Here is an 8,379-nt window from a genome sequence, read left to right as displayed (position 1 = left end):
CTAGTAGGACTTTTGTCCTACTTTCGTTTATTTTTCTAGATCTTTCCTACTCTTATTCTTATTTCTTGTCCCCTACCCCAAGTCTCCTCACCCCTCCCCAATATAAATACCCAACACCCCCCTCTCCTCACACCAAAACCCAAGCCCCTCTCCTCCCCAAGCCGCGCCTCACCCCGCGCCTCTCGCCCTGCGCCGCACCTTGCCGCATCGCCGCCGCCCTGCGTCACCGCCACCGCCGCACCTTGCCGCGCCGCCGCCGCCCTGCGTCACCGCCGCCGCCCTGTCACCGCCCGCCCCACCTTGCCGCGCCGCCGCCGCCCTGCGTCACCGCCACCGCCGCACCTTGCCGCGCCGCCGCCGCCCTGCGTCACCACCGCCGCCCCTTGCCGCGCCGCCGCCGCACCTTGCCGCGCCGCCGCCGCCCTGCTCCACCCGCCGCCGCCGCCCCCGCCGCAGCCCTCGCCGGAGGTTGCCCCGCGTCTCTTTTCCTCGGATCGTTTTCTTCTAATCGTTCCGATTCTTTTCTTCTCTTCGATTCGTTTTCTTTCCGGTTCTTTTCTAAACCGTTCCGGTTTTCTAGATCGGTTTTCCCTTTCTTTTCCGAAAAACCCTAGATCGGTTTTTCTTCGGACCGTTCGTCTCAACGAACGTGATCACCGATTATCCCCGGTTAACGACGTCCGTTCGTTTAACCGTTCTTATTTTTCTTTTTGTCGGATTTATTCCGCGATCGCGATCTCAGATCCGATCTTCTTTCTAGTCTTTCTTCTCGCCCGTTTATCGGAATCAGGTGATTCAAGCGCCTGGAGTTTCGTCTCGAAACCGCCGTTCCGTCTAATCAACTTGAACAAGTTTTTGCTACAGTAAAATTTGACCTAGTTTCAACTTGCTAGAACCGAGTTGTTTTCTTCCGCCGTTGTTTTTCCGTTTCTTTGTTCGGTTCTTTCTCTCCTTGCAACCGGAGTTCTTAAGTTGAACTTTCTGGTACGTTCTCTCGTTCGAGTTTTACTTGTGCTTTAGATGAGTACTTATTGTCTGGTTACTATTGCTTGCTTACGATAGATTGACCGGAGTGTGACGAGTAGATCTATCAAGAGTTTAAGTGCGAATCATCTTCATCACATTGCAGGCAAGTTCACACTTTGATCATACCTTTTCTACAACCCAGTTTTATTGCATTAGATCAATCCTCACACATTGCATGATTAGGATCTAATTAAATTGTGGGATGGGAAGTAGATGAGGTAGTACCTATTACCTGTATTATTATCAAACCTTTGGGAGTTACTTCTACGTTTGCTTATTATGCCATGCTATGCTAGTAGACGTGGATTGGGTGAGTGATATCCATGACAGATGTGAGATTGATAATTTTAATGGTTTATCTAAGGTGGCAACCTAAACACACATCTGGGTGGATTGAGGCACCTGATGTCTATCAGGACTTGCCTGTTTTTTTGGACCGCCACCCAGGCTCAAAGGGATCATAAGATCTTTCATGCTAGAAACTTCCGTGTGCAGCCACAAGCCATTATGGGCTCTGGCATAGTTGACTAAGTTGTGCGAACTCTTACGGGGTGAGACTAGCAGATGTAGGGGAATGTAGGTGTAACGGTCTACCCACATGTAAGGTGCTAGCGCTTCTGAAAGACTATGTCTCGGTCATCCGTTTCTCAAACACCATGTAGTGCGAGAAACCAAACGGAGGCGATCGAGTCTTGTGGGGAAAAGTGCGCAAACCTCTGCAGAGTGTACAAACTAATCATGATTAGCCGTGTCCCCGGTTATGGACAACTTGAGTATCTAGTACTTGAATATCATTGTGAATCTCATCATGTTACTTCTAATTAATGTTGTTGGGTTTTAATTATTTTTAATTGGGATTGAGAATGCTGTCAACCATTCTCAATGTTTCACAACCACCTGATAGTAATTAATCTTATTCCTTTGCAGTAGGGAAAAATTGGCTTTACGCAAAAACCTTATAACCATAGAGCTTTTCCACCAGCCAAATATGCATGTAGTTGATAGTCATTGTTCATCATTCTCTATGGTGTGAATTTGCCAGTACATTCAATGTACTGACCCATTTCGGGCTGCAACGTCTCATGTTGCAGGTTTCTTACGACGAGTAAGTGATACGTTAGGGTTACGATTTCTACACTCAACTTTGCCGTTGGTGTTGATGGGAAACCACAACCTTGTTGCTTCCGCTATATTGGATTGAGGTAATAGTATTTACATTACTTTATACATGTGATTTACCTCTGTTATAAATCCTTCGAGTACTGTGTGTGTCAGCATACTGATCCAGGGATGACACATAAGCACAGAGACTTGATCCATTTGGGTTGGGTCGCTACATATGACCTTCGGCAGGACCTAAACAACAGAGCAGGATATACCAGATCGATCTACGGATCGCGAGGACGTGCCTCGACACGTGTCGACGGCTATCTATCCGGACATGACAAACCTAGTCATGCACGGGCCGAATGCCGCAGACGGACTCCATCGGAGCGACGTCGCGATGCAGCCCGATATAGAGGCGCCGCACACCCTCTTTGCTTCACTAACGAAGTAATGGATCACGAATTCCCAGAAGGGTTTAAACCCATAAATATTGAATGATACGATGGAACAACTGACCCCGCGGTGTGGATCGAGGACTTTATTCTCCACATTCATATGGCTCGTGGAGATGACCTCCATTCCATCAAATACCTCCCGTTAAAACTCAAAGGGCCAGCTCGACACTGGTTAAATAGTCTGCCTGACAATTCTATTGGCAGCTGGGAGAACTTGGAAGAAGCCTTCCTTGACAACTTCCAAGGTACATATGTCCGGCCACTAGATGCCGATGACTTAAGTCACATAGTTCAACGGTCTGGGGAGTCAGCCAGGAAATTCTGTACTAGGTTCCTAACTAAAAAGAACCAGATCGTCGACTATCCGGATGCCGAAGCCCTAGCGGCCTTTAAACATAGCATCCGTGATGAATGGCTCTCCCGCCACCTCGGCCAGGAAAAGCCGAAGTCCATGGCAGCCCTCACGGCACTCATGACCCGCTTTTATGCGGGTGAGGATAGTTGGCTGGCCCGTAGCAAAAATACAACAAATGAAACGGGCACCTTCGAGGCCAAAAATAGCAGCGGCAAGCTCCGACGCAGCAGACACAAACGCAGAAGCAATGGTGATAACACCGATGACACCACAGTCAACGCCGGATTTAGTGGCTCCAAGTCCGGTCAGCGGAAGAAGCCATATAAAAGAAACAATCAGGGGCCATCCAGCTTGGACCGCATACTCGATTGTCCGTGCCAGATCCATGGCACCCCAGACAAACCAGCCAATCATACCAACATAGATTGTTAGGTTTTCAAACAGGACAACAAATTAAACGCCAAGAACAAGGAAAAGGGATCGCAAAGTGAGGACGATGACGAGGAGCCCCAACAACCGAACACAGGGGGACAGAAGAAGTTTCCCCTCAGGTCAAAACAGTGAACATGATATATGCTACACACATCCCCAAGAGGGAGCGCAAGCGCGCGCTCAGGGATGTCTATGCGATAGAGCCAGTCGCCCCAAAATTCAATCCATGGTCATCATGCCTGGTTACTTTTGACCATCGGGATCATCCGACCAGTATCTATCATGGCGGTTCAGCCGCACTGGTCCTCGACCCAATCATTGATGGATTCCACCTGATGCGAGTCCTCATGGATGATGGTAGCAGCCTCAATCTGCTCTATCAGGACACAGTGTGCAAAATGGGAATTAATCCATCACGGATCAAGCCCACAAAGACTACCTTTAAAGGAGTCATACCAGGTGTAGAGGACCGCTGTACGGGCTCAATCACACTGAAGGTTGTCTTCAGATTGCCGGACAACTTCCGAAGCGAGGAGTTAATCTTCGATATCGTCCCTTTTCGCAGTGGCTATCATGCACTGCTCGGACGAACCGCATTTGCTCGATTCAACGCCATGCCACACTATGCATATCTCAAGCTCAAGATGCCAGGACCGCGCGGCGGCATAATAGTTAATGGAAACACGGAACACTCCCTCCATACTGAGGAGCACACCACTGCCTTAGCAGCAGAAGTACATAGCGGCCTTTTCAAGCAGAACCTCAATTTGGCGGCCGAGCCCCCAGACACTGTCAAGAGAGTCCGGACTACTCTGCAGTAGGACAGCTCAGCTCGTCAAGAGCTCGACTAGCAATTCGGCCTCCGTCCCAGTCCCGATCAAGTAGCGGCGTTCATACCCGCGCGTACATAACTACGCACTCAAGATACCATGGGCATAGACGGAGGCATAACTAGCCTGTGATCCACAATACGGCTCGACCGCTCCCGGACACACATACTCTCACTGCTTCCTTTTCTCATTTTCAGGTTTTCTTCCCGCAGGTTCCCCCTGGTGGCCCGATCATCGGTCCTTTTAAAGGATAAATATACCAAGATGGCACGAAGCACAGACGTATAGGGGAATTTTTAGGTGGTTTCTTTAACAATCACTCTACCTGTTTTCAGGACCCACACGCAGCTCTCTCTTGGTACTGGCTTAGCTCGTTGCTTATTGCACTATTTGTATCAATGCGCTTCAATGTATTAATCAAATTATAACGGAAACAGTTTGCGGCCCAAATTCTGTGGCCTTGGCTCATTACCCTTGCTCCTTTTTCTTTTTTCCTTTTCCTATTGATAACCTTATCAGATAGCACCTGTACACTTTGGTACGTTCCAATTTGCCAGGGGCTTCATAGCGCCCCACAACACGGCAACAAAGTCCGAACACTTTTTACTGTTCGGCACCCCAAATTTAGCACTATATGCACTGGCTCCGAATCATGTCTTTGGTCAATAGTTGGGTTGCCCAGCTCCTGTGCTTACTACCCTACATTCCACTATATCGGCTAGGGTAGTAAAGGGATAACTACTGCGATTGTGCCCTGGTTTGCCCAGATGAGCACCTCACTAGAGAAAGCCGAAAACTGACTGTCATGATGCAGCGAGAGCCGGACAGCTCTTCGGAGGTCTCAAATCGTTAGAGATTTTGCGCATTACGCGAGGGATTGGTACTTGCCCGATCAGGTGTTTATAGCTTCCTAGTTCGGATACCAGGGGCTGCGCCTAAATTTTTATCGTCAAACTCCTATGGCTAAGTGAGGGTGTTCAAGCCGAATAGTCTGATTGCCTGGTTCGCTGTGCTAAACACCTCCTTCAAGGACCAAACAATTGGATCAAGAGTGTTTAGATTATATCCCGAACACCCCCATACTTCCTACGTGGGGGCAAAAGTCGACGACTGGCTAACTCTCAGATTTCACACAATACGACCGCACAGGAGTTGAATTTTTTTAAACAAACATTATATTATATAACAAAATTTGTTTCATCATACAAGGCAGAGACAACATGAATATATTCATTCAAAAATAATGTCTCGCGCACATTGCGTCACCACAATGCGGGACCCCTCCAGGACGTCTTCAAAATACCGCTCCGGCGTGCGGTGCTCCTTGCCTTTAGGTGGCCCCTCGGTCACAAGCTTGACAGCATCCATCTTCACCCACCACACCTTGACGTGGGCGAAGGCCATGCACGCGCCCTTGACGCAGGCCGACCTCTTGACGATGTCCAGCCGATGGCAGGCACCTACCAACCGCTTCACGAGTCCGAAGTAGCTGCTGGGTATAACTTCGGCAGGCCACATCCGGATTATTAAATCCTTCATGGCCAGTTCGGCCACCCTATGCAGCTCGACCAACTGTCTTAGCTGATCGGTGAAGGGCACTGGATGCTATGGCGCAAGGTATTGCGACCACAACAGCTTCTCCGTTGAGCTCCCTTCTTCGGCTCGGAAGAACTCCGCAGCGTCGGACACACTGCACGGCAGATCCGCAAATGCCCCTGGAGAACTCCGAATCTGGGTTAGTAAGAAATACTTCTTCTTCACATACTTGCTTTGCATACTAAACGCCTTACCCGCCGCGATCTTCTTGGCCTCCTGGATCTCTTAGAGGGCACCCTGGGCTTCAACCCGGGCCGCTTCCGCGTTTTGGCGAGCCTTGGCGAGTTTGGTCTCTCGAGCCGAAACATCGCACTCCAAGGTCTCACACTTCTTCACAGCGTCCTGGAGCTCTTGCTGGACGTCGTTCAGCCTGGCCTTAAGCTTCTTATGAGCGGCCTGCTCCTTGACAGCTTTCCCCTCGGCTTCGGCCAGGGTCTTTTTAAGGGCCTCGACCTCGGTCATCGCTCCTACACATATCATGACACTACGGTTAATATACATCATTTATTCTTTCCGAATATATAGCGAGTCATTACATACCTTGATCGTCTTCCAACTGCTTCCTCGCTTGGTCGAGCTCCTCCTCGGCCCGCTCCGATCTCTGCTTTAGTCCAGAGACTTCGGCAGTGTGTGAGGTCACGGCCAACAACGACGCCTGTTTATTCACATAAGACACATTTAGTTAGTTTCAGGCGAAATTTAATTGATCCTCTGTCCGGCTTTTCTTTTTGAACACCGGACAGTGTCTCAGGGGCTACTGTCTATATAAGGGATTTTCCCTTTTGCGCCACTTACCTCAAAACCTGTCAGCAGGCCACTGCAGGCTTCGGTCAGTCCGCTCTTGACGGACTGAACCTTTTCAATCACCGTACCCATAAGGATACGGTGTTCTTCCACAAGGGAAGTGCCCCATAGCGCTTCCAATAGATTATCCGGCGCCTCTGGTTGGACAGAGGTCACTGGCGGGACGGGCATGCCTCCTTCTCTTGAAGGAGGCTTCTTGTCGGATTCCGGAGCCGTGTGGGTCTCCGGATCCATGCTCGGATGGGGGCCGAACTGAGCATGGCCCCCATCATCAATCTCCATGGGGTCTGTTCCCCCATGTGTCCGGTGGCTGAGGTTTCGCCCTCCGGAGCCACCATGACGACCTCCTGAACCTCTCTCTGGCCTGGGAAGGTCCTTTGGGACAGCACCTCATTGTCTCCCTTGGCCTTGGGAGAGTAAGCAGCCGGCGGTGACTCGCTGGCCATCGCCTTTGAATCCAACGAGCCTCTTGATGAGGATCGCTAGGAGCTGTCGTGGGCCGGACTGCAATAACATGATTAACCATATTAATACCATAAATTGGAGAGGCCGGATAAATGGACGCGTGCGGGTTCTTAGTACTCACGATGCGGCCAGGGGCTTGTTCCGGGGGCATCGCTTCGGACTGCTGTCGATGTCCCACGCGGAGTTATCCGCGAGAGGGCCTTTCCCCCTCTTGGGCATCTCCGCCTCCAGATTTGTGGAGGCCGCCCTCTTCTTCCCCCCCTATTAGGGGGAGAGTCACTCTCCTCCTCCGCCTCCTCGTCCTCCTCCTCGTCTTCGGCGGCAGAGGAGTGGGTCTTGTCTTCGGACATCACGTCCGAAGCGCCCTTGCGGCGGGGGCCACTCCAGATCCCCTTGGCCTTCTTCTTAGATTTCTTCTCCGGCGCCTTATAGGGTGCCGGTACCAGCATCTTCACCAGGCGCGGGATGACTGGTCCCTCGGGCAGCGGAGCCGAACACCGAATCCGCTCTGCTCTCTCCGTCCATACCTTAAATAATAAAGTTTAGATATCCTCCTTGAAACAAGTAAGTAGAGGATGTGTAAAAGGCTTACCTCGTTGGCGGAATGGGTAATGTCGTGCCCGCGGTCCGAGTCAATGGCTGGCGGCCTCTCGTTGCCTTTAAAGAGCAACTTCCAGGCATCTTCGTGAGTGGTTCCGAAGAACCTTTCCAGAGTTTGGTGCTTCTTCGGATTGAATTCCCATAAAGGGCGGCTTCGGCTTTGGCATGTGAGAATCCGGCGAACTGGCATCACCTGGATTACGTCGGCGAGCTTAACGTTTTTATCCACCATGCTTTGAATGCGCGTTTGCAGGTGATACGTCTCCGTCGTATCTACTTTTCCAAACACTTTTGCCCTTGTTTTGGACTCTAACTTGCATGATTTGAATGGAACTAACCTGGACTGACGCTGTTTTTAGCAGAATTGCCATGGTGTTATTTTTGTGCAGAAATAAAAGTTCTCGGAATGACATGAAAATGAACGGAGAATTATTTTGGAATATATAAAAAATACTGGAAGAAGAATCCACGTTAGGGGGGCCTTCACCTGTCCACAAGGGTGGGGGGCGCGCCCCCCTGCCTTGTGGGCCCCCTGACGCTCCACCGACCTCAACTCCAACTCCATATATTCGTGTTCGGGGAGAAAAAAAATCAGAGAGAAGGATTCATCACGTTTTACGATACGGAGCCGCCGCCAAGCCCTAAACTCTCTCGGGAGGGCTAATCTAGAGTCCGTTCGGGCCTCCGGAGAGGGGAATCCATCGCCATC

Source organism: Triticum urartu, chromosome 1, assembly GCF_003073215.2.
Source record: "Triticum urartu cultivar G1812 chromosome 1, Tu2.1, whole genome shotgun sequence".
NCBI classification, from domain to species: Eukaryota; Viridiplantae; Streptophyta; class Magnoliopsida; order Poales; family Poaceae; genus Triticum; species Triticum urartu.
The sequence above is the reverse complement of the archived record's forward strand: the minus strand, read 5'-3'. Positions refer to the sequence as shown.